Consider the following 26,526-nt stretch of genomic DNA (forward strand, 5'->3'; position numbering starts at 1 on the left):
TAGAAAGTGCAGGGGTGAAATAAAAAGGGAACTTAGAAAAGCAAAGAGAGGACATGAAAAATTGGCAGATAAAATCAAAGAAAACCCAAAGATATTTTATCAGTACATTAACAGCAAGAGGATAACTAAGAAATGGGTAGGGCCTATCAGATGTACAGGGGAACTTATGCGTGGATGCAGAAGATGTGGGCATCTCAATGTGTTTTTTGTCTCTGTCTTCACAAAGGAGAGGCTTGATGCAGACATTGTAGTTAAAGAGTGTGAAATATTAGATATGCTAAGCATAATGAGAGAGGAAGTGCTTGAGGGGCTGACATCCCTGAAAGTGGATAAATCAGGACCGGATGGATTTCATCCCAGGTTGTTAAAGGAAGCCAGGGAGGAAATAGCAGATGCACTGAGGATCATCTTCAAATCCTCACTATATGCAGGAGAGGTACCAGATGATTGGAGGTCTGCAAACATTGTACCATTGTTTAAAAAGGGTGCAAGGGATAAGCCAGGTAATTACAGGCCAGTCAGTGTGACCTTGGTGGTGGGTAAATTATTAGAAACTATTCTGAGGGACAGGATAAACTGTCACTTAGAAAGGTACGGATGAATCAGGGATAGTCAGCATGGATTTGTTAGGGGAAGGTCATGTCTTACTAAAATAAAAGCAAAATACTGCGGATGCTGGAAATCTGAAATAAAAACAAGAAATGTTGGAAATACTCAGCAGGTCAGGCAGCATCTGTGGAGAGAGAAGCAGAGTTAGCGTTACAGGTCAGTGACCCTTCTTCAGAACCCGTAAGGCATTTAACAAGGTCCCACATGGCAGACTGATCTATAAAACGAAAGCCCATGGGATACAGGGGAAGGTGGCAGGTTGGATCCAGAATTGGCTCAGTGACAGGAAACAAAGGGTAGTAGTTGACAGATGTTTTTGTGAACGGAAAGCAGTTTCCAGTGGTGTTCCACAGAGCTGAGTGTTGAATCCCTTGCTGTTTGTGGTATATATTAATGACTTGGACGTAAATGTGGGTGACATGATTGGGAAATTTTCAGATGACAAAAATTAGCTGTGTAGTTAATAGTGAAGAGGAAAGCTGTGGCTCCAGAATGATATCAATGTTATGGTTGAGTGGGAGGAAAAGTGGCAAATGGAATTCAATCCACAGAAGTGTGAGGTATTGCATTTGGGGAGGGCAAATAAAGCGAGGCAATATACAATAAACGGGAGGATATCGAGAGGGGTAGAAGATGTGAGAGACCGTGGAGTGCATGTCTGCAGGTTTCTGAAGGTGGCAGGACATGTGGATAGAGTGGTGAGGAAGGCTTTCCTTTATTGGCCGAGGTAGAGTACAAAAGCAGGGATGTGATGCTGGAACTGTATAAATTGCTGGTTAGGCCACAGCTGGAGTATTGCGTACTGTTCTGGTCACCACATTAAAGAAAGGACATAATTGCTCTGGAGAGAGTACAGAGGAGATATACAAGAATGTTGCCAAAGCTTGAAGGTTGTAGCTATGAGGAAAGATTGGATAGGCTAGGGTTGTTTACCCTGAAACTGAGGAGGCTGAGGGGTGACGAATGAGGTGTACAAAATTATGAGGGGCCCTAGATAGAGTGGACAGGAAGGACCCATTTCCCCTGGCAGGGGGCTGAGTTACCAGAGGCACAGATTTAAGGTAACTGGTAGAAGAATTAGAGGGGACATGAGAGGAAACTTTTTCGCCCAGAGCGTGGTCGGTGTCTGGAATCCGCTGCCAGGAATGGTGGTGGAGGGAGAGACTTTCAATTCTTTTAAAAAGGTACCTGGACATGTACCCAAGGTGCTGTAACTTGTGGGGCTATGGACCAGGTGCTAGAAGGTGGGATTAGTTTGGGCAGATAGTTTATTAGGCTGGCGCATACACGATGGGCTGAATGGTCTCCTTCTGTGCTATACTTTATCTATGGTTCTATTTTCTCCAGTTACTTCAGTTATTCTGGCTAAAAACATTAAATTCAAGCTAAGGATAGCGTCTAGTAACCTTTCAGCAGGTCACCTGTGGCCAATCACAATTTGATTCAACTATTTATGTGTGGCCAGGTTTTTGACACTGCTTACATTCTTGCACAAAATGCTTCAAATTCTTCACCACATTCAACCTAAGTGAAAAGGCAAATAACTGCAGCATCACAATCACAGAATTACAGAAATTTACAGCACAGAGGCCATTCAGCCCATTGTGTCCACGCCAGCTAACAAGTCGCCATCCAGCCCAATCCCACTTTCCAGCTCTTGTTTCATAGCTTTGTAGGTTACGGGACTTCAAATGCATATCCAAGTACTTTTTAAACATTATGTCCTGTCTAGAATGCATCCTGCAAGGCATGAGAACGACGTTAAAGACCTTAGTGCCAAGGCACAAAATTGTAACTAAAGCAGGACTGCAGGAGTTGCACACCTTTAAGCCAGAAACAAAGAATTTTTGCAGCTGCACCTCAAAATCAATCCAGAATATTCTCCCACGACCAACAATGACACCAGATTTCAGCATCAATATTAAAAATATTGAAGACATATTTTGAAATATTTTACAGGAAAAATATAAATTGGGCCTTTTGGTTGAAGTGAAGACCAAAGAGTCACATGTTCTTCAGCTCTAAAGCACCATCCAAAAACTACTTGTTCTAATCAAAATTGCAGTGAAGTTGTAGCTAAATCAAACGTTGCAACTTAAACTCTAGAGAAGATAAACCTGCAGCCATCACAAGTGAAAAAACTTCTGTCCTATCACATCCTAGATTTGGAACTGTTTTGCAGTCATTTGATTATTCTTTACTGACCCAAAAACAGGCCAATGCAGCACAAAAATATAGATTTGCAGCCTCTTCATTAATACAATATTATCCAGATCTTGACCAGAGCTCACGAACAATGTGGAATATTTCTCATACCTTGGGAGCCTCCTCTCAGCAAAGGCAGACATCAACGACGAAACTCAGTGTGGCCTCCAGTGCGCCAGTGCAGCCTTCGGTTGTCTGAGGAAAAGAGTGTCTGGCGACAAAGACCTCAAACCTGGCACCAAGCTCATGGACTACAGAGCCACAGTGTTACCTGCCCTCCTGTGTGCAACAGAAAAGTATCTACTTGGGACAAACCTTTCTGCTGCAACATCTAATTTGACTACAGGTAGTTGGAAACTACTCCAGTTAATAAAAAGCAGGTCATGAATGTACAAATCTCATGTCAAATTCAACTAAATCTTTAAGTATACAAAGTCAGCTGATTTATCATTTAAGAAAAAATGCAAAACAATGAAATGAATTAAAATGTGAAAACACTACTCAACTGTAAATATCACCTGTAACTTGAAGGAATATTATAAGCAAAAGCATTTTATGATTCAATCACTTTTCCCCCCCTTCTGCAACGAACAATTTTACTTTGTGTAAACCTCACATCAGTGAGTAAAAAAATTTAGAGTCACTGGGTATTGCCACATTTAGAGAATGCAAATATCATTCTGGAAAAGGCCCAAAAACTTGGATCCATTTTCCTCAATGATGCAACACTGACAGCAGTGAAAAAGTGAGCAATTCTCTGCAAGCAAAGATGAATGACACAGCAAAGCTGAGCAACACTAAAACAAAAAAGTTCTTTTGGGCCTCCTTATCTCGAGAGACAATGGATACGCGCCTGGAGGTGGTCAGTGGTTTGTGAAGCAGCGCCTGGAGTGGCTATAAAGGCCAATTCTGGAGTGACAGGCTCTTCCACAGGTGCTGCAGAGAAATTTGTTTGTTGGGGCTGTTGCACAGTTGGCTCTCCCCTTGCGCCTCTGTCTTTTTTCCTGCCAACTACTAAGTCTCTTCGACCCGCCACAATTTAGCCCTGTCTTTATGGCTGCCCGCCAGCTCTGGCGAATGCTGGCAACTGACTCCCACGACTTGTGATCAATGTCACACGATTTCATGTCGCGTTTGCAGACGTCTTTATAACGGAGACATGGACGGCCGGTGGGTCTGATACCAGTGGCGAGCTCGCTGTACAATGTGTCTTTGGGGATCCTGCCATCTTCCATGCGGCTCACATGGCCAAGCCATCTCAAGCGCCGCTGACTCAGTAGTGTGTATAAGCTGGGGATGTTGGCCGCTTCAAGGACTTGGATCCATTTTCCTCAATGATGCAACACTGACAGCAGTGAAAAAGTGAGCAATTCTCTGCAAGCAAAGATGAATGACACAGCAAAGCTGAGCAACACTAAAACAAAAAAGTACCAACTGTTTAAAAACTAATAACTGATAAGTGCTCAAAAATCTTGTCTTTAGGGCTAAATATTGCAACATTCAGAAATTATACACATGAATGCCAAGTCAATTCAAGCCCAACAATGTTGCTTTGTCCTAATCTGAACAACATCCCCACTCCATGTGCTTTAATTCCATTTCTCTCAACAACCATCCTGAGCCTTTTCAAATAACATTGACAATTAGTGCTGTTAGGACATTTTTGTTCTGCAGGCCATTACCCACTGGGTTCTGGACTGAAACTGTCCACTTCATTTCACAAAGGATCCTTACAGCCAGAAAACAGAAAAAAAAGGTAATCTATTCTGTTTGGCTTGGACTTGAATCTAAAATCCAAGAGGTGAAACTCACTGTGCCACCCAGTTCCCCTCAAAACAAACGTCAAATGTTGTGAAATAAATCTCACCCGATGCAACAAGGGCTTGATGCTTAAAGACTTTAAAGATTCCCAATCTTAGAAATTACAGTTTGAATTTCATTTTAATCAAAAAAATTAGAAAATATGATTTTATGTAAAAGTAACTTAAACCAAATGTGATAAAAAGCTTTTAAATTACAAGCAGAACCTAAATCGCACAGCTCACATAAGTTGTAAGACACTCCGTTAACACACTGAAACAACCTCGTTATGACATCAAAACAGATGTTTTTTTAAAAATGGTCTTTGGAGATGCCTGTTAATGTGCAATTACCTTTGATTTAAAGTAACAGTTTTATTCTAGAGCTAGGATTACCTGCTTTGCATTCTGCTTAAAAAGCTAGCCATTTGTACTTCTTTGGTTCACAAATTTAAAAATAGCACCCTCTTCCAAAGTTTGTCATTTAATACACGGTATCATCCTCAGGTCAATGGATCAGTGATCCAAAATGCCTCACATCCTTCATATAATAGTATGCCATATTTAGGGGTTTGCCTCAGTATACCTGAACCACGAGTATATGAAGTCTACCGGCTCACCTAGATGCTATTGAGCTTCTGAAATATTCTCAATTCACCAAAATCCATCTTCTACACTCTACTGGGTCCAAGTTGTCAGATACAAAATTGAGCAGTCTGCCACTTGTAATCAAAGTCATCAGAGGATGGGTGATAAGTTGATAAAGACAAAATGCTTCCTATAATGCACAGACTTCCATTATAAAGAACTGTCCAACATAAATGGGATTGATATGGACTGAAAAAAATTCTTCTGACTAAATTAATTGGAGAAAGCAGAACTGCTAAATAATTATTATGGGTAACCTTGAATTTAAGTACTGTGAACAAAATAGAGTACAAAATATTCAAGACAGTTTACAAAATTGGTCTTTTAACAGACTTCGGCTAAAAAAAATATAATAAAACCTTGAAGTTAGTGCTAAGCACAGATTTTTAAATACCAATTTATGCATATTTACAAAGGGCTAGTTGGGAGTTTTGTGGAGTGAAACATTAAAAACATCCAGAAACAGAGCAGTGCATGGAAATATTAAAGGCAGCCTCAGAGCCAGGCCAGATCAATGGAGCAAACTAGAAAGGTACTGCTCTAATTCAGATGTTTTTACAGTATAAATATGCAGAGCAGAGCACGTCCGCTTGTCCTGCAGAAAATTTTATTTTCGTGGAACTATCATTCTGTCTGTAAAGATGGCTTAAAATTTCAATTGACTCAGGATTGTAAAAATGAAAAATATCATGATACAAATGTGTAATTTAGGTGTGACGGGTAAAGGAAGAACAAGAAGGTGCCAATTCCCTCAACCCACATAATCAAATAGAGTAACAGATGTGGTATTTTACCTGTAGCATCCATCACTCTACTATGTACTAATTTATTACGTAATTAAAAATTTAGTTGTGACTTGATGCAAGATTTTATTGGCCCAAAAAGGATGTTGTCACTTATTTCTAACTACAATGCTACACAGTTTTTGCTCTTAAATCTATTATGTTTAATCCTTTTGAGAACTAAAAATCCACTTTCAAAAGAGGCCTCAGAACAAGCTTTCTACAAACTCCAAAGTATAAAATAATAGCAAAATGGCTATTAACTTAAAAAAAATTATTCAACTTAATTTTTCGTGCAGTGTACAAAATGGTTGCACAATTTGCCAAAGACCTACAGCTGATGCTTACATGCAGCCTTTTTGTCAAGGTCATCCAGCCTCAATGTGAAGCACTGCAGTCAACGGGGGAGGGGAAAGCTTCACTTAGAAACAAAAGCTTGGTCTCATCAGTTATTCATCGCAACAAAAACTGGGCGGAACATGATCTTACAGCAAATGGTTTTGGCCTGAGAATAGAAAGAAAAATAATCCATTAACACCCAAAGTGCCCATCCTTCATGCACTGCTAAAGTTAAAGTAGGAATATCCTCTCACTGCATCAGGTTGGAGGTCACAAGCAGAAGTAAAGCAAGGCATGCCTCATCACCAATAACTACAAAACCTCCATGCTACTATCCCTTTGGTAAAAATCAAGTGTCTTGCTTTGTCACATCAACAAAACTATGGAGGAGAAGGAGGAAATCGAAATCAAGACGTATGGGAATTATGGGGAACACCAGACAAAAAGTGATAGAGGAGTGGCATCACAAAAATAGTGGAAAAGATGCAGGAAATAGCTGATATTTTTACTGTTGGTGTATTTTTTAAAAAGATAATTTATGAAAGGCCTCCAAATAGGGGACGTTAATTACTCAAATATCAACTGGGATAATTTCATAGTAAAGGGTAAGGAGGTGGAGGAATTTCTGAAATGTGTTCAGGAGAACTTCCTTGATCAGTATGTTCTCAGCCCAACTAGAAAAAAGGCATTGCTGGATCTGGTGCTGGGAAATGAGGTGAGCCAAGTGTCTGTGGGCAGGACTTGGGTAACAGTGATCATATCATAATGTTTAGTCTAGTAATGCAGAAAAGCAAAGAGCAAAATATGGTAGAATGTCTAGTTTGGAAGAGGGCTAATTTCAACACGATGAGAAGGGATCTAGCCAGGGTAGAATGGAACCAAAGACAAGACAGGAAGAGCTGTATCGGAGCAATGGGTTATCTTTAAGGAAGAGATGCTTCAGGTACAGGAACCAAGAACAGGGCTCCTTGGATGACGAAGGAGAGAGAGATGATGATGAAACAAAAAAAAAAAGGGTTTATGATGCATGTCAGGCAAACTTATCATATACAATATATACCAGGCCATATACAATAGATTGAGAGGGGAGCTGAAGAGGAAAATAACACTCGCAAAGAGAGAATGAAAAAATAGAATGGCAGTCAACCTAAAAGGGAACCCAAAGATCTTCAAGCGGTATGTAAATAGTAGGCGAGTAGTAAGAGGTGGAGTGGTGCCAAAAAGGGACAAAGAGGGTTTTAGTTATTTCACAGGATGTGGGCATCGCTGGCTAGGCCAGCATTTATTGTCCATTCCAAACTGCCCTCGAGAAAGTGATGGTGGTGAGCCACATTCTTGAACCACTGCAGTCCATGTGGTGGAGGTACACCAACAATGCTGATAGGAAGGGAGTTCCAGGATTTTGACCCAACAATAGTGAAGGAACGCCGATATATTTCCAAGTCAGGATGATGTGTGGCTTGGAGCGGAACTTGCAGGTGTTCCCATGCATCTGCTGTCCTTGTCCTTCTAGGTAGTACAGGTTACAGGTTTGGAAGATGCTGTCAAAGGAGCCTTGCTGAGTTGCTGCAATGCATCTTGTAGATGGTATACACTGCTACCACTGTCCATCGGTGGTGGAGGAAGTGAATGTTGAAAGTGGTGGATGGGGTGCCAATCAAGCAGGCTGCTTTGTCCTGGATGGCGTTGAGCTTCTTGAGTGTTGTTGGAGCTGCATTCATCCAGGCAAGTAGAGAGTATTCCATCACACTCTCACTTGTGCCTTGTTGATGGTGGCAAGTATTGGGGAATCAGGTGGTGAGTTACTCACCGTAGAATTCCCAGTCTCTATAGCCACAGTACTTATATGGCTGGTCTAGTTCAGTTTCTGGTCAAGGATAACCCCCTAGGATGTTGATAATGGGGTATTCAGTGATGATAATGCCACTGGATGTCAATGGGAGATGGTTAGATTGTATCTTGTTGGAGAGAGTGTCATTGCCTGGTACTTCTGTGGCACGAATGTAGCTTGCCACTGATCATCCCAGGCCTGAATATTGTCCATGTCGTGTTGCATATCTACAAGGACTGCCTCAGTATCCGAGGAGTCGCGAATGGTGCTGAACATTGCACAGTCATCAGCGAACATCCCGACTTCTGACCTTATGATGTAGGAAAGGTCATTGATGAAGCAGCTGAAGATGGTTGGGACTAGGACATCACCCTGTGGAACTCCTGCAGTGATGTCCTGGGCTAAGATGATTGACCTCCAACAACCACAACCATCTTCCTCTGTGGTAGATATGACTCCAACCAGTGGAGAGTTTTCTCGTTGATTCCCATTGACTCCAGTTTTGCTAGGGCTCCTTGACGCCACATTCCCATTTTCCCACACATGGCCCGTAGTCTTATTTGCTATGGTGTTTCAAGTGCTCATCTAATTACCTCTTGCATGTTGTTTGGGGGGGCGGGGGGGGGGTGGTGGTAGCGGGAGAGGGGGAGCGGGAGCTTCGAGGTGCAGGGCAAGACTAATGCACTTAATGAGTACTTTGTATCAGTGTTCACTAAGGAAGTAGTGTACATTACATCAAATAGGATCAGAATGCGGAATAATGTTAAAAAGACAAAGTTAAGGGCAGTCTATCTGAATGCATGTAGCATTTGCAACAAGGTAGATGATTTGAAGGAACAAATGGAGGTAAATGGTTATGATTTAATTGCCATTACAGAGACATGGTTACAAGGTGAGCATGACTCAGAACTGAATATTCAAGTATAGGCAAAAAACGAAAAGGAGGTGGGATAGCACTCTTATTAAGGGATGAGATCTGTATGTGATTGAGAGGATCTTAGATCGAACCATCAAGATGTGGAATCAATTTGGGTGGAGCTAAGAAAGAGCAAGGGGCATCAAACATTGGTGGGAGCTGTTTATAGGCCAAACAGTAATGTTAGTGTTGGGCACAGTATAAATCAGGAAATTAGAAGTGCATGTAACATTGGTAATACAGTAATAATTGGCAAATTCAATTTACATATAGACTGGGTAAACCTGATCAGCGTGATTGCTGTGCAGGATGAATTCCTGCAGTGGGTAGGAGATGGGTTTCTGTACGTTGAAGAACCAACTAGGGATGGAGCTATTTTAGATTTAGTATTATGCAATGAGAAAGGGCTTATTAATAACCTTGCTGTAAAGGAGCCTTTGGGAAATAGTGAGCATAATATGATAGAATTCTACATTAAGTTTGAAAGTGATACAGCTCATTCTGAAATTGGGATCTTAAATTTGAACAAAGGAAACTATGAAGGTATGAGGGGCAAGTTGGCTGTGGTGGATTGGGAAAATACACTAAAAGATTTGACGGTGGACAGACAATGGGTAGTATTTAAAGAAGTATTGGTCTGCAACAAATATGCATTCCTCGAAGACACGGAAACACAACTGGAAAAGGTGAATCGACCATGGTGAACAAAAGAAATAAAAGATTGCATCAAATCAAAGGAAGTGGATTAAAAAGATTGCCCGAAAAAGTGGTAAGCCTGAGGATTGGGAGCAATTTAGAATCCGGCAAAGAATGGCCAAGGAAGTGATAAAGAAAGGAAAGAGAGAATACGAATGCAAGCTAGCGAGAAACACAAAAGCTTCTTTAGGTATGTGAAAAGGAAAAGATCAACAAGGACAAATGTGGGTCCATTATAGGTGAAGACAGGACAATTTATAATGGAGAATAAGGAAATGGAGAAACTAAACAATTATTTTGTCTCGGTCTTCACAAAGGAAGATACAGGAAGCCTCTCAGAAATACTAGGGAACCAAGGGACTTGTGAAAATGAGGAACTGAAAGAAATTAGCATTAATAAAGAGGTATAACTCAAAGAATTGACTGGATTGATGGTTGATAAATCCCCTGGACCATATGAGCTACATTCCAGAGTTTGAAGGAGGTGGTTGTCGAAATAGTGGATGCATTGGTGGTTATTCTCCAAAATTCTGTAGATTCTGGAAAGGTTCCTGCAGACTGGAAAGTAGCAAAGATAACACCAATATTTAAGAAGGGAGCGAGACAGAAAACGGGGAACTACAGATCTGTTAGTTTGACTCAGTAGTAAGGAAAACGTTAGAATGTATTATAAAGGATGTGATAACGAGACACTTAGAAAATAATGATGATTGGACACAGTCAGCATGGATTTATGACGGGGAAATCATGTTTGACAAACCTGTTGGAGTTTTTTTTGAGGATGTTACTTGTAACAGATAAAGGAGAACCAGTGGATGTGGTGCATTTGGATTTTCAGAATGCTTTTGATAAGGTCCCACACAGGTGGCTAGTAAACAAAATTAGAGGACATGGGATTCTGGGTAATATACTGTCATGGACTGAGAATTGGTTAACAGACAGAACGCAGAGAGTAGGAATAAATAGGTCATTCTCAGGATGGCAGGCTGTTACTAGTGAGGTACCGCAAGGATCAAGTGCTTGGGCCATAGCTGTTTACAATCTATATAAATGATTTGGATACGGGGAACAATTGTAATATTTCCAAATTTGAGGATAACACAACTGAGATTCCCTCCTAGTTTTGTGAGGAGGTTTCAAGGGGATTTGGACAGACAAAGTGAATGGGCAAGAACATGGCAGACGGAAATGAATAAGTGTGAAGTGATCCACTTTGGCAGAAAAAAACCAGAAAGACAGTAGTTCTTAAATAGTGAGAGGCTGGGAAGTGTTGATGTCCAACGGGACCTGGGTGTCCTTGTTCATGAGTCACTAAAAGCTTGTATGCAGGTACAGCAAGCAATTCAGAAGGCAAATAACATGTTGGCCTTTATCGCGAGTGGTTTTGAGTACAGAAGTAAAGATGTCTTGCTGAAATTGTATAGAGCCTTGCTGAGACCGCACCTGGAGTACTGCATACAATTTTGGTCTCCTCATCTAAGGAAGGATATACTTGCCATACAGGAAGTGCAAAGGAGGTTCACCAGACTTGTCTTGAGGAGAGATTGAGGAAATTGGGCCTGTATTCTCTAGACCTTCAAAGAACAAGAGGTGATCTAATTGAAACTTACAAAATTCTTACAGGACGTGACAGGGTGGATGTAGATAGCGCCATGAAGACCCCACCTGCCAAGAATGAGGCATATTAATTTTGTCATCTAAAAATTAATTTTAAACTATTGCTGGACTGAAGAGATGACTTGTTTAAAGAGATCAGCAGTGGCTAGAAACACTTGCATTCTAAGAGACAGTTGCCAAGGAAAAGACTCCCTGATCCAATGAACCCAAATGAATTTTGATCACCAGACATTGAATGTGGAACAAGCCAGCATGCCATTTCTACACCACCACCACCACGCCCCGCCCCACCGCGGCTTTCTGCTAAGATGTAAGGAATCCACAAAAACGCAACAGAGTTTGTAAAAAAACAACTAGTTACATGACAAACCTGTTGGCCCAGGGTTTTTGAATTGTGTTCACAGGACAGTTTGAAGACAGAGACTACTTTGAAAACAGCAAAGGAAGGAAGGTCTCTCTCTCACGAATTTCCAAATCCACTGAAGCCACTTAAATCTCAAGAGAGAAGATTTCTACATCGACAAGTTTGAAAGCATGCACTGGGCCCCAACGAAACGGCAAGATTGAACTGCAATCTACATACTACAAGACTTTACACTGAACCCAAATGACAATAAATGACCTCCAGCTATTGCTTTAAACTTTTCCCCTTTATTCTTGCTCCTTTTCTGCCTCTATTTGCGTGCGTGTTTATAGCGTGGACGCGTCGCGTATTCGTAGTAGTTTTAACTGAATTAGAGTTTTAAGGTTAATAAACTTACACCTTTCTTTTTTAAGTCTAAGAAAACCTGTCAGGTTGATTTCTTTGCCTTACAATTGGAGAGTAGTGAACAAGGATTCACTGAGGGGGATCTAAAAACACAGATTTTAAAAAATTAAACCCTGTTATGGTCAAATCAGGCAAAGGCGGAGAGGGAACCCCTAAACCCCTTTCTCACCTGGTCATAACAATAGCCTGTTTCCTCTGGCTGGAGAGTCTAGAACCAGGAGACTGTCTCAGAATAAGGGGTAGGCCATAAAAGACTGAGATGAAGAGGAATTTCTTCACTCAGAGGGTGATGAATCCTTGGAATTCTCTACCCCAGAGGGGTGCAGAAACTCAATCATTGAGCATGATCAAGACAGAAATCAATAGATTTCTGGATACTATTTATATCAAGGGATTGTGGGGATAGCATGGGAAAGTGGCGTTGAGGTAGATGATCAGCCATAATCTAGTTGAATGGCAGAGCAGGCTCTATAGGCTGAAAGGAATATAGTAACAGGAGTAGACCAAAGTGGAATCTAACAAAATACGGAAATACAGAAGCAGAGAGGGTAGAGGCAATGGATACGATGAAAATTGAGGGGGAAGGAGGAACTAAATAAAAATCCTGGCTATGCTTAGGGTAGGTAAATCACCTGGTCCTGATGGCTTGCATCCCAGGTTGCTAAAGGAAGTGTGGATGGAGATAGCGGAAGGGCTTGCATATTCTTCCAATCTTCCCTGGATACGGGGGAGGTGCCACAGGATTGGAGAGTGGCCAGTGCAACACCCTTATTCAAGAAAGGATGCAAGAACAGTCCCAGTAGCAACTACAGGCCAGTTAGTTTATCAGTGGTGGGTAAGGATTTTGAAACAATAATCAAGGAAAATATCAACGGACACTTGGAGAGGTTCAAGTTAATTAAGAATAGCCCGCGTGGATTTGTAAAAGGCAGTTCATGCTTAACTAATCTAACTGAATTATTTGATGAACTAACAGAGAATGTTGATGATGGGAATGCGGTGGATGTTGTTTATATGGATTTTAAGAAAGCATTTGACAAGGTACCACATGAAAGGCTGGTTAACAAAACTGAGGCTCATGGAATAGGAAGGTCAGTGTCCAATTGGATAAATAATTGGCTTAAGGACAGAAAACAGCGAGCTGCAGTAAATGGTTGCTTTTCAGACTGGAGGATAGTAGACAGTGGTATTCCCCAAGGTAGGTGCCGGGACCACTGCTTTTTTTTTGTTGCTATATATAAATGACTTGGATCTTGGATTTAAGAGTAGAATCTCAAAATTTGCTGATGACACCAAGCTTGGAGGTGCAGCAGTGACAATGATATGAACCGCCTGCAACAGGACATAGATAAGCTAGCAGAGTGGACAGACAGGTGGCAGATGGAATTTAATACTGACAAGTGTGCGGTGATGCATTTTGGCAGAAGGAAAAGGGAGAGGCAATATATCCAGAAGATGTTTGATAAACTGCCACACAACAGACTGGTTAGCAAGATTAAAGCCCATGAGACTAAAGGGGTATTGGTAGCACGGATAGGAAATTGGCTGAGGAACATAACACAGAGAGGAATGGCAAATGGTTGTTTTTCAGACAACAGGAAAGTATACAGTGGTAACTCTAGGGGTCAGTATTGGGACCACAGCTCTTTTTGAGATATATCAATGTCCTGAACTTAGGGAGAGGGGGCATAATGTCAAAGTTTTCAATGACATGATGCTTAGAAATGTAGGAAGCAGTGAAGAGGATAGTAGCAGACTTCAGGAGGACATGGGCAGACATGTGGCAGATTAAATTTAAGGCAGGGAAGTGTGAAGTGATACATTTGGTAACAAGGAGGAGTATTACAAATTCAATGGTAGACAAATCTTTGAAGGTGGCAGGACAAGGTGAGAAGGCTGTTAAAAAAAAATACAGAATCCTTGGCTTTATAAAGTATTGCAATCTTTTAAGTACCTCCTCTTTGTCTATTTTATCCTAACCAATATCACTATCACCTGCTCCTTTAAGACAGATGCAAAGTGCTCATGTAGTACCTCAGCCATGGCCTATGCTTCCACAAGATGATGTCTGTTTTGACCCCACCCTCCTTTTGACTACCCTTTTCATATGTATACATTTATAAAATACTTTTGGGCTTCCTTTTGGTGAGCTGCTAATCTATTCTCACACTCACGCTTTGACCCTCTTTTCCCTTTAAGATTGCCTCTATTTTCTGTATTCAGCTTAAGGTCTTACGTATCTATAAAATTTAATCAGGTCAAATAACAACAAGCATTTCCTAAAGTACAATTTTTAGTCCAAAAGTTGAGCTTATACACAACTTCAACTAGACTGTAGAACACTGCAGTCAGTGCACCATCCAGCACGATGGTGTTGGTGCGTCAATGTAGTGTTCACAGACAGATCATACTTGGCTTTGTGCCCTCAGTCCTCAACATGTCAATCTTGCAACGTCAGCAAAGGGGAAATATTAAGCCTGCAAGGAAAATATTTAGAGCAAAATCATTCCCAGGCTGCTCTTGCACACTTCTATGTTCAAAAATAGCACTGGCAAGGCTACAGTGTAGGCACATCCGCATAAAGATAAAGGGTGGTACAGCCAAATCTAGAGCCCACTGGTTATCTAGAGGCTTACAGGGTAAGTTAAAGCAGAGAAAGAAAGCTGATGATTGCAAAATACTTAATACTTTAGAAAGCCTAGAAGAGTATAGAGAGTGCAGGGGTGAAGTGAAAAAGAAAATTAGAAAAGCAAAGAGAGGACATGAAAAATGGACATGGATAAATTATTAGAATCAATTCTGAGAGACAGGATAAACTGCCACTTAGAAAGGCATGGATTAATCAGGGATAGTCAGCATGGATTTGTTAAGGCAAGGTCATGTCTTACTAACTTGATTTGAGTTTTTTGAGGAAGTGACAAGGAGGATTGATATGGGTAGAACAGTGGATGTGGTCTACATAGATTTTAGTAAGGCATTTGACAAGGTCCCGCATGGCAGACTGATCTGTAAAATGAAAGCCCATGGGATAGAGGGGAATGTGGCAAGTTGGATCCAAATTTGGCTCAGTGACAGGAAACAAAGTGTAGCAGTCGACAGATGTTTTTGCGAATGGAAAGCTGTTTCCAGTGGTGTTCCACAGGGCTCAGTGTTGGATCTCTTGCTGTTAATGATATGGACTTCAATGTGGGAGGCATGATTGGGAAATTTGCAGGTGACACTAAAATTGGCCACATAGTTGATAATGAAGAGGACAGCTGTAGACTCCAGAATGATATCAATGGTTTGGCTGAGTGGGCGGAAAAGTGGCAAATGGAATTCAATCCAGAGAAATGTGAAGTAATGCATTCGGGGAGGGCAAACAAAGCAAGGGAATACACAATAAACAGGAGGATATTGGGAGGTGTAGAAGTAGTGGGAGACATGTAGTGAATAGTGCATGTCCACAGATTCCTGAAGGTGGCAGGACAGGTAAAGCAGTGAAGAAGGCATATGGAATGCTTTCCTTTATTGGCCGAGATATAGAATACAAAAGCAGGGATGTAATACTGGAACTCTATAAAATGCTGGTTAGGCCACAGCTGGAGTACTGTGTACAGTTCTGGACACCACATTACAGAAAAGACATAATTGCTCTGGAGAGAGTACAGAGGAGATTTACAAGAATGTTGCCAGGGCTTGAAAGTTGCAGCTGTGAGGAAAGATTGGAATGGCTAAGGTCGCTTTCCTTACAAAAGGAGAAGCTGAGGGGTGACTTAATTGAGGTGTACAAAATGATGAGGGGCCTTGATAGAGTAGACAGGAAGGACTGGTTTCCCTTAGCAGAGTGGTCAATTACCAGGGGGCACAGATTTAAGTTGATTGGTATAAGGATTAGAGGGGACATGAGGAAAAACTTCTTCGCCCAGAGCGTGGTGGGTGTCTGGAATTCACTGCCCGGATCGCTGGTGGAGGAAGAAACCTTCAGCTCATTTAAAAGCTATCTGGACATGCACCTGAAGTGCTGTAACCTGCAAGGCTACGGACCAGGTGCTGGAAGGTGGGATTAGATTAGGCGGCTAGTTTTTTTCAGCCGGCGTAGACATGATGGGCTGTTCCATAATTTTTCTGTGGTTCTATGGGAGCAGATTAACCACCCATTTCCCCAATGGTCTCCAAATCTTTTCCTTCCAAAAAATGTACACTGCAAAAGAAACAATTACATTGAAAAATAGAAAACAGGACACTCAGAGCAAGGTAAGTCAAAAACCCAGACCAACAGAAATCGTATGACTTGTTGGATCCCCTGGGGACTCTTCATTTCTTCCCATTTCTTGATTTTCTCTGTCTCCCAGCCTGATTTACTGTTCCTTGCACACCACCTCTTGTTTTGCTTAGATTTTGTGTGTATCATTGATGTTTCTGTTTTCTCAGATACAGATTTTTTTTCTTGTTTTTCTTTTAACATTGTCTGCGTTCCTGCCACTCGCTCTTCCCAATTTTGCTTTGCTATCTTTGAGTATCTTCTACTCACATTTGATCTTAACACTTTTGCCACTTCTGTTTCTTCCATGGTTGAAGTGCGTTGTATCAGGTCTCATGTCAGGAAACATAAAGGAGCAGTTTAGCTCTGTTGGGCATTAAGAAGGGCTGCTGATTGTAAAGGAGTTTTTAGAACAGCCAGCAGTGCTTCTGTGAGCCCAATTGTTTTTTGCACTTGTTTTCTTGCATTTTGCATGTCAGCAACTTTGACGTGAATCATCCATGCTCATTGACTGCTGTAAGTCAAATGGAGCCTGAGCTCCCACAACAGGGAGCACCTGCCAGCTGGGCAGAAGATGAATGAAGGCATCCTGAATCCCAAGGCCAGTGTGAGGCATTGCCTAAGCAAAAAGAGTCTAAAAAGCATTTCAAAAGTGAGCAGCATCACCTTTGCATAGCAATTTTTAAGTTACTCTGGTGCCTTCATTGGGCAGAATCTGATGACCTCATTGAGCCCTCGAGATATCCTTATGGATCCTAATTCGAAAATCTATATTCCTAGAGTAGTACTGATTTACAAATTTCACATTAAATGCCAGGTATTGATGGGACCAACACTCAATTATAAGTAAACACATGACTGAACAACCCCATGAAAAACGTTCCTTATACTTCTGCTTTTTTTATCATCCCAACCAAATGATGAATAAAAATACACAGAAGGGGGAAATCATGCACACAAAACACATCAGTAGCCAACTGTTACAGCCAGGTGACAAAGGTTTCATGGGGTCCCTCTCAGCCTTCACCTGGTCTTACCGTAACAGGATTTAAATTTAAACACACTGTTTTTAGCTACCCCTTGGTGAATCCTTGTTCACCGCTTTCCAATTATAAGGCAAAGAAACCAGCATAAACAGGCTTTCTTAGGTTTAAAGAAGAAAAGTTAAAAGTTATTAAACTTGAACTAAAACGCTAATTCAGTTAACGCCTACGGATACATGACGCACCCACGCTAGCGTGCATATGCTATACACACATGCAAATAGAGACAGAAAAGAGAAGAAAAATAAAATGGAAAGGTTTGAGGCAATATCTGAAGAGTTGTTGTTACGGTTCTTCGAGCTCACTGTACAGTCCTTGATTGTAGGTAAACTTGCTTTTTGTTGGGGCCCAGTATTCTTCTTAAACCTTGTTCGCTGTAGGAGACTTTTCTCTCTTGGGGTTCACGTGTCTTCAGTAGATTCAGAGGCTTTGAGAAAGAGATGGGAGCAGGCTGGAGAGAGATTTTCTCAGTCCCGGAGCAAACAGACTTTCTGCTCAAACTGTTTGTACAAATTTTTTTAAAAAGAGGTTGCCCAGCAGGTTAGTCATGTGACTAGCTGGTTTGACCATATCCATGTGTGTATTCGGCCATCTGAGCAGCCAATCTGGAAATGTGAGCTCCCCCACCTTTAACGTCTGGTGATCAAAAGTCCATTGTGGGTTGAATGTGTCAGGGAATGGCTGCTTTTCCTTCCAAACACTATCTGTTAAAATGCAAATATCTTTTCCAGCCAGGGCTGATCTGTTTAACAAGTCCTTTCTTCACACCAGTAACAGTTTAAAATCAAATTAATGTGCCTCATTCTTGGCAGGTGGGAGCCGAGCATGACACCGACACTCAGGAACATGTCTGATGCTTAAACAACTTTCATCAGGCACCATAACCCAAAATGGGTGCAGATCCAATACCTCAGCATACCAATGTGTAATACTGTAGTAAGAATAAATTGTGAATTGGCAATTTGTTTTCCTGAAAACACAGGACTGTTCAAGGTTTGTTTAGACTTACTGCAGCAAAGGAGCAATTGCTGGAATATACTGAAGTCATTCTATGCACTATGAAAGGGAATGGGTTTATTTTCACCTTGTAAATCAATACTATTTTTCATGCCAATGGTCACTTGACCATCCTCAGTGTGAATGCCGTTAAATTGCTAGTAAATTCCAAAGATTACTTTTACATAGGAAAAAGGATAAAATGCACACAACGCAATTGTCCCATAATCATGAATACTATAGGATATTAGTTATGCACTTACCAGAAAACTTGATCACCTATCATTGTCTGTCAGGGTCTGAAATTAATGGTTAGAAGCAGCCGAGAAGCATGTACTGTTCTGAATTCTGTTCAGTGACATCATGAATGGGACGGACTTTCAGTAACACTTCACATTCATGCCATCACTACAACAGAATTTACTGATGTCAATTGGCAGGCATTCTCTGCAACAATGTCTGTTGTGCAACAGTGTCTGCCCCCAGGCTGCTTCTGTTACGACCAAGGCGGGAGTAATGCGCTGTTAATTCAGTCCCACATGACAGTCAAGTCATGTGACCTATCATTCCCCTTGCTGTTGTTTCGAACAGGTGTCTTGCAGTCTGTCCCACTCAGTTCAAACAGCAAGTTTCAGCATTCAATACAAAAATCCTTTCTCAGTTTTTTAGAAACACATAGAATTCTTAGCTTTCAATTAAAAAAAAAACTCGTGACACTTCTAACAAACAATTCTAAATTATCGTACAAGAAATGATGGCATATGACAGGACATAAACGTATCTCCAATTGTTAACATCATATTCAGGTTTAAGACAATTTGCCTCCCTTTAAACAATTTAAGTATATATTTTTACCTTCAGCGAATCACCAACAACCCCTCATCCCCTACACACAACCATCCAATGTTGTCAGTTGGCTTACTTGTGCATTGGTAACAATATGTTGTAGGAAAAGTAGTAAATATTTATGACAATAAGTTTTCATATTATGTGATACACTTAGTCGTATTTTTAATTCATCACGAAAGGGACCACTACCAAGGACAGACTTGGAGCCATAGATATTCCTCCCTAAATAGTATAGCTCATAATTTTTTCAGCAGTGTTCAATATTTTTCCACAGTTCAAGTGTACTTCAGTACAAAAAATTCACAAGCTTACAATTCCATTGGAATTTCAGTGAAGTGCAAGAAAAACACCTTTAATGCATGTTGGGTGGAGGCAAGGAACTCAAAGGTTAGACCAAATAAAAAGCAACACTAACAAAACATTAAAGCTTAGCTAATGCTGGAACCACTCAGCAGGTCTGGCAGCATCTGTGAAAAGAGACCCGAAACGTTAACTCTGCTTCTCTTTTCACAGATGCTGCCAGACCTGCTGAGTGGTTTTAGCATTTCTTGTTTTCATTTCAGATTTCCAGCATCCGCAGTATTTTGCTTTTATTAAAGCTTAGCTTCAGCTTTGGAGACTCAGAGCACATCTACAGTCATACAGTATATGGGCATTCCAAATTTTAAAATTGCTTAGTTGGTAAACCTTTGCGGAAGTTATCGACACCGACTACTAGCAAATATGATCCCTATGCTGAAGTTGAGAGATAAAATAGGAATGTGATAAAAGCAAATCAGGTTGATGCTCCTTAGTAATAAGTACGTAGTCACTGCCCGATAGGATCAAGTTGGTTAACACTGCAAAGTGCACTTTAATGACAAAATAGCTGAGATCTGCAAAACATTTGCGGTCAAATTAGTATCTTTATTGCAACAGTACTTGTTTAAAAGCAGGATTTCTGGTTATTCTTTCACTGAAGAGTTTTAACAGAATCAAAACTTCTCACTCTGGAAAAAGCTACATAAAGCTCTGTGTGCATGTGTAAAACAGGCCCAGGAATATAAATACAAATTTTGTCAAGAGTCCTTGTAACTTGTTCATAGTCATCGAATATGAAAGTCTAATTGAGACCTGTATTCTCCTGAGTTGAAAGGCAGATTTACACCTGATGGGCTCAATACTATTCGAAGAATAAACTCTCTTATTTCCTTGAAATCTGCCTGTTATAGTTTCAGCATCATTGAAGAAAACAGCTTCCTAACTACCAATCTTGTTCCATTACAAAGTCCTTGTTTAGGATTCAAGTTTCGTAGCAACATTTTCAGTGCTCCTTTCTTGAGTTAAGCTTATGCGGTGGCATGCCCATTGGAGTTAGACTGTGTAGAAACTCTTGATAACTATAAAATCTCATACAAACATCTATCACTGGGATTTCAACATAGCTCAACAATGGACATGCAAAAGTAACTCACTTCCTGACTCCCCAAAGCCTGTCCACCATCTGCAAGGCACAAGTCAGGAGTGTGATGGAATACTCTCCACTTACCTGGATGGGTGCAGCTCCAACAACACTCAAGAAGCTCGACACCATCCAGGACAAAGCAGCCCACTTGATTGGCACCCCATCTACAAACATTCACTCCCTCCACCACCGACGCACAGTGGCAGCAGTGTGCACCATCTACAAAATGCACTGCAGCAATGCACCAAGGCTCCTTAGACAGCACCTTCCAAACCTACGACCTCAACCAACTCGAAAAACAAGGGCAGCAAATACAGGGAAACACCACCACCTGCAAGTTCCCCTCCAAGTCACACACCATCCTGACTTGGAACTATATCGCCGTTCCTTCACTGTCACTGGGTCAAAATCCTGGAACTCCCTTCCTAACAGCACTGTGGCTATAGCTATCCCAAATGGACTGCAGCGGTTCAAGAAAGCAGCTCACCACCGCCTTCTCAAGGGCAGTTAGGAATTGGCAATAAATGCTGGCCTGGCCAGCATCGCCCACATCTCATGAATGAATTAAAAAAAACTTGAAACGTGAAAGCCTATTACAGGTTTTGTTCTTCCAAACTTGGGTTAAGTCTTGAGAAAATGTGGTGAAATGATGTTTATAGGGCTCTCACTGATTAAATTATTCCCACTACTTTTATAAAGTGGCTAACACTCAAACATAGAACAGAAATACTTTGGGTTCCGTGCACTATAGACAAAATTGCATTGATCTCAGTACTTTAAATTGGTCCGGAGATAATCTTCTTCTTTGGCCTCCTTATCTCGAGAGACAATGGATAAGCGCCTGGAGGTGGTCAGTGGTTTGTGAAGCAGCGCCTGGAGTGGCTATAAAGGCCAATTCTAGAGTGACAGGCTCTTCCACAGGTGCTGCAGAGAAATTTGTTTGTCGGTGCTGTTACACAGTTGGCTCTCCCCTTGCGCCTCTGTCTTTTTTCCTGCCAACTGCTAAGTCTCTTCGACTCGCCACATTTTAGCCCCGTCTTTATGGCTGTCCGCCAGCTCTGGCGAACGCTGGCAACTGACTCCCACGACTTGTGATCAATGTCACAGGATTTCATGTTGCGTTTGCAGACGTCTTTAAAGCGGAGACATGGACGGCCGATGGGTCTGATACCAGTGGCGAGCTCGCTGTACAATGTGTCTTTGGGGATCCTGCCATCTTCCATGCGGCTCACATGGCCAAGCCATCTCAAGCGCCGCTGACTCAGTAGTGTGTATAAGCTGGGGATGTTGGCCGCCTCGACGACTTCTGTGTTGGAGATACGGTCCTGCCACCTGATGCCAAGTATTCTCCGGAGGGAGCGCAGATAATACACCCCCAGATACTAATTGTATTCCTGTCTACGTAATAGAATACTAAGTATCTCTTATCACACCCTTGCCTTCCATTGTTTTCGTCGCCATCACTAGCCATTGGCTGCTGTATGCGCGTCATGCACTCCAGTCCTCCATGCGCTACACATGCCTCCTTGTGCACAAAGCTCCATCTACCAAATCAACCCACTGACCAAAACAGTCCAGACCAAAAACAAGTATTATTATGACAGACTGAAGTTCAATGCATTGTATCATGGAAGAATGGGATAGATGACCAGATCATACCAATAATTCCCTAACCTTAGCCACACAGTTGAGGAAGGAATAAGTGGAGGAAGAAGTGCAGAACTATTATGTAGTAGTGGAAGGATAGCAACATTTTCATTGACATAAGCTTGAATAGGAACAGCAGTCGGCCATTCAACCCCTCAAGCTTGTTCCGCTATTTTACTGGGTCTTCAGTTTCACTTCCTGGTCAGAGATTCACTCACCTGAGCCATTTCTCCGCCACCTCTGGATCTTTCGGTGACCTCCAACTTCGTCACACTCTTTCTGCCCTGCAACCAATTCTGTATACCTCCTGCATCTTTATTCCCACGGAAATACCTCCATCACTGGCTGTCAGTAGCAGTAGCTCCATAGCTTCTGGACTTCATTTTCCCACCTGTCCCTGAACTTGGACAAGAGTCTATTGATGAGCCATGCTGATTCCACCTACCTATTCTGGGAACCACACTTTAGGAAGGATGTTAAGGCATTAGAGAGGGTGCAAAAAGAATTCAAGAGAATAGTTCCTGAGATGAGAACCTTCAGTTACGTGGACAGGTTGGAGAAGCTGGGTCTGTTATCCTTAGAGATTAAAAGGATATTTGATGGAGGTGTTCAAAATCATGTGGGGTCTAGACAGAGCAGATAGGGAGAAATTGTTCCCATTGGCAGAAAGATCCAGAACCTGGGCGGCACAGTGGCGCAGTGGTTAGCACCGCAGCCTCACAGCTCCAGCGACCCGGGTTCAATTCTGGCTACTGCCCGTGTGGAGTTTGCAAGTTCTCCCTGTGTCTGCGTGAGTTTCCTCCAGGTGCTCCGGTTTCCTCCCACAGCCAAAGACTTGCTGGTTGATAGGTTAATTGGCCATTATAAATTGCCCCTAGTATAGGTAGGTGGTAGGGAAATATAGGGGACAGGTGGGGATGTGGTAGGAATATGGAATTAGTGTAGGATCAGTATAAATGGGTGGTTGATGGTCGGCACAGACTTGGTGGGCCGAAGGGCCTGTTTTAGTGCTGTATCTCTAAACTAAACTAAACACCGATTTAAAAGTGACTGGCAAAAGAAGCAAGGGTGACATCGGATCATAAGAAATAGGAGCAGGAGTTGGCCATTTGGCCTGTTGAGCCTGCACTGCCATGCCAACAGACCACGGCTGATCAGCTACCTCTACGCCAATTTTCCCCACTATCCCCATATCCCTTGATGTTGTTAGTATTCAGAAAACTATCGATTTCTGTCGTGACCATGGTCAATGATTGAGCTTCCACAGCCCTCTGGGGTGAAGAATTCGACAGATTCACCACCCTCTGAGTAAAGAAATACCTCCTCATCTCAGTCTTAATTGGCCTGTCCCTTATTCTGAAACTGCGGGAAGCGGAGGGCGGGCAGAGCGCAGTGGGGGGGGTCGTGGGGGGACAGCACGGTTGCCCGCTCCTCCCCCCACCCCAACTGGCTCCCCCTCACACCCTCCCCCCCCACCCCAGCCACTATCGACGGCCGCCTGCTCTCTCTCCGCATCAGCCCCCGCACTGCTCTCCAGCCTCTCGCTTCCAGCACCCCCCATCCAGCCAACCAGGCGCATTACACACTGACATACGCGTTACACGATGACATCATCTGTGCATGCGCCAACCAGTCCTGGCAAGGCGGAACACCGCGCACGTGCAGAGAGAAGGAGCCCGTTTGTGCATGTGCACATCTTGGCACAGCCTGACGATGCCAGTGGCCAGCTGCGTCATCAGGAATCACTTCGTTTGTGCTTTCAAATCATCTAACTTGTTGCGAATGCTGCGTGCATTCAGATAGAGTGCCTTTAACTTTGTCTTAACATTATTCCTCATTCTGATCCTATTTGAGGTTTGACTTCATTTCGTCCGCTTTCCAATTTTGCGCACTACGTCTCTACTTCCTGTTACCAGTTTTGCTTCCTTGCAATCTGAGTTCCCTCTTCAGTTCCCAACCCCCGGACAATTTAGTTTAAAGCCTCCCCAACAGCACTAGCAAATCTCCATGAGGCTGTTAGTCCCAGTCCAGCTAAGGTGCAACCCGTCCATCTTGTACAGGTTCCACCTACCCCAGAACAGGTCCCAATGCCTCAGAAATCTGATGCCCTCCTTCCTGCACTAATTCTCCAAACATGTTAAAAATAACTTAATCCTCCTGCTCCTATGCTCACTAGCACGTGGCACTGGGACTAATCCTGAGATTACTACTTTTGAGGTCCTGGTTTTTAATTTCTTTGCTAACTCCTTCAACTCTGCTTTCAAGATATAATCCCTCTTCTTACCTAGGTCAATGGTGCCAAGGTGGACCACAACCTCTGGCTGTTCATCCTACCCCAGAAGAATGTCCTGCAGCTGCTCTGTGACATCTTTGACCCTGGCACAGGGGAGGCAACATACCATCCTGGTGTCAAGTCTGCAGTCACAGAAACGCCTGTCTGTTCCTCGAACTAACGAATCCCCTATCCCTATTGCCCTTCCACTTTTCTTTCTCCCCTCCTGTGCAATTGAGCCACCCGTGGTACCACGGACTTAGCTCTTCCTGCACTCCTCTGAGGGAGCCTCACCCTCTCCAGTATCCAAAATGGAAAACCTGTGAGCGAGTGAGATCAACTCGGGACCCCTACACTACCTGCCTGGTTCTCTTAGACTGCTTGGCGGTCACCCATTCCCTCTCTGTCTGCAGATTCTTAACCTGTGGTGTGATCAGCTCCCTAAACATGTTATCCACATAGTTCTCTGCCTCGCAGATTAGAATTAGAATTAGAACATTACAGCGCAGTACAGGCCCTTCGGCCCTCGATGTTGCGCCGACCTGTGAAACCATCTAACCTACACTATTCCATTTTCATCCATATGTCTATCCAATGACCACTTAAATGCCCTTAAAGTTGGCGAATCTACTACTGCTGCAGGCAGGGCGTTCCACGCCCTTACTACTCTCTGAGTAAAGAAACTACCTCTCACATCTGTCCTATATCTATCACCCCTCAACTTGAAGCTATGTCCCCTCGTGTTTGCCATCACCATCCGAGGAAAAAGACGCTCACTATCCACCCTATCTAACCCTCTGATTATCTTATATGTCTCTATTAAGTCACCTCTCCTCCTCCTTCTCTCTAACGAAAATAACCTCAAGTCCCTCAGCCTTTCCTCGTAAGACCTTCCCTCCATATCAGGCAACATCCTAGTAAATCTCCTCTGCACCCTTTCCATAGCTTCCACATCCTTCCTATAATGCGGTGACCAGAACTGCACGCAATACCCCAGGTGCGGTCTCACCAGAGTTTTGTACAGCTGCAGCATGACCTCGTGGCTCCGAAACTCGATCCCCCTACTAATAAAAGATAACACACCATATGCCTTCTTAACAGCCCTATTAACCTGGTTAGCAACCTTCAGGGATTTATGCACCTGGACACCAAGATCTCTCTGTTCATCTACACTACCAAGAATCTTCCCATTAGCCCAGTACTCTGCATTCCTTTTACTCCTTCCAAAGTGGATCACCTCACACTTTTCCGCATTAAACTCCATTTGCCATCTCTCAGCCCAGCTCTGCAGCCTATCTATGTCCCTCTGTACCCTACAACATCCTTCGGCACTATCCACAACTCCACCGACCTTAGTGTCATCTGCAAATTTACTAACCCACCCTACTACACCCTCATCCAGGTCATTTATAAAAATGACAAACAGCAGTGGCCCCAAAACAGATCCTTGCGGTACACCACTAGTAACTAAACTCCAGGATGAACATTTGCCATCAACCACCACCCTCTGTCTTCTTTCAGCTAGCCAATTTCTGATCCAAAGCTCTAAATCACCTTCAACCCCATACTTCCGTATTTTCTGCAATAGCCTACCGTGGGGAACCTTATCAAACGCCATACTGAAATCCATATACACCACATCAACTGCTTTACCCTCATCCACCTGTTTGGTCACCTTCTCGAAAAACTCAATAAGGTTTGTGAGGCACGACCTACCAGTCACAAAACCGTGCTGACTATCGCTAATGAACTTATTCTTTTCAAGATGATTATAAATCCTGTCTCTTATAATCTTTTCCAACATTTTACCCACAACCGAAG

At 42.5% G+C, this 26,526-nt stretch overlaps 1 protein-coding gene across 3 annotated transcripts in view; it reads right to left on the reverse strand.

Moving 5' to 3' along the window:
- The window catches only part of ankrd11 (ankyrin repeat domain 11), a 356,528-nt gene that overhangs the window by 250,318 nt on the left and 79,684 nt on the right, over positions 1-26,526 (reverse strand). The window contains exon 1 of one of the 3 annotated variants that reach the window (XM_068049258.1): positions 2,926-3,187. The exons of the other annotated variants lie outside the window; for them this stretch is intronic. The gene's annotated coding sequence lies outside the window, so the exon portion shown is untranslated. Of the gene's footprint in view, positions 1-2,925; positions 3,188-26,526 lie in introns of those variants that run through there. 3 annotated transcript variants of the gene reach the window in all.

The sequence above is a fragment of the Heterodontus francisci genome, chromosome 17, assembly GCF_036365525.1.
Source record: "Heterodontus francisci isolate sHetFra1 chromosome 17, sHetFra1.hap1, whole genome shotgun sequence".
Lineage (NCBI taxonomy): Eukaryota > Metazoa > Chordata > Chondrichthyes > Heterodontiformes > Heterodontidae > Heterodontus > Heterodontus francisci.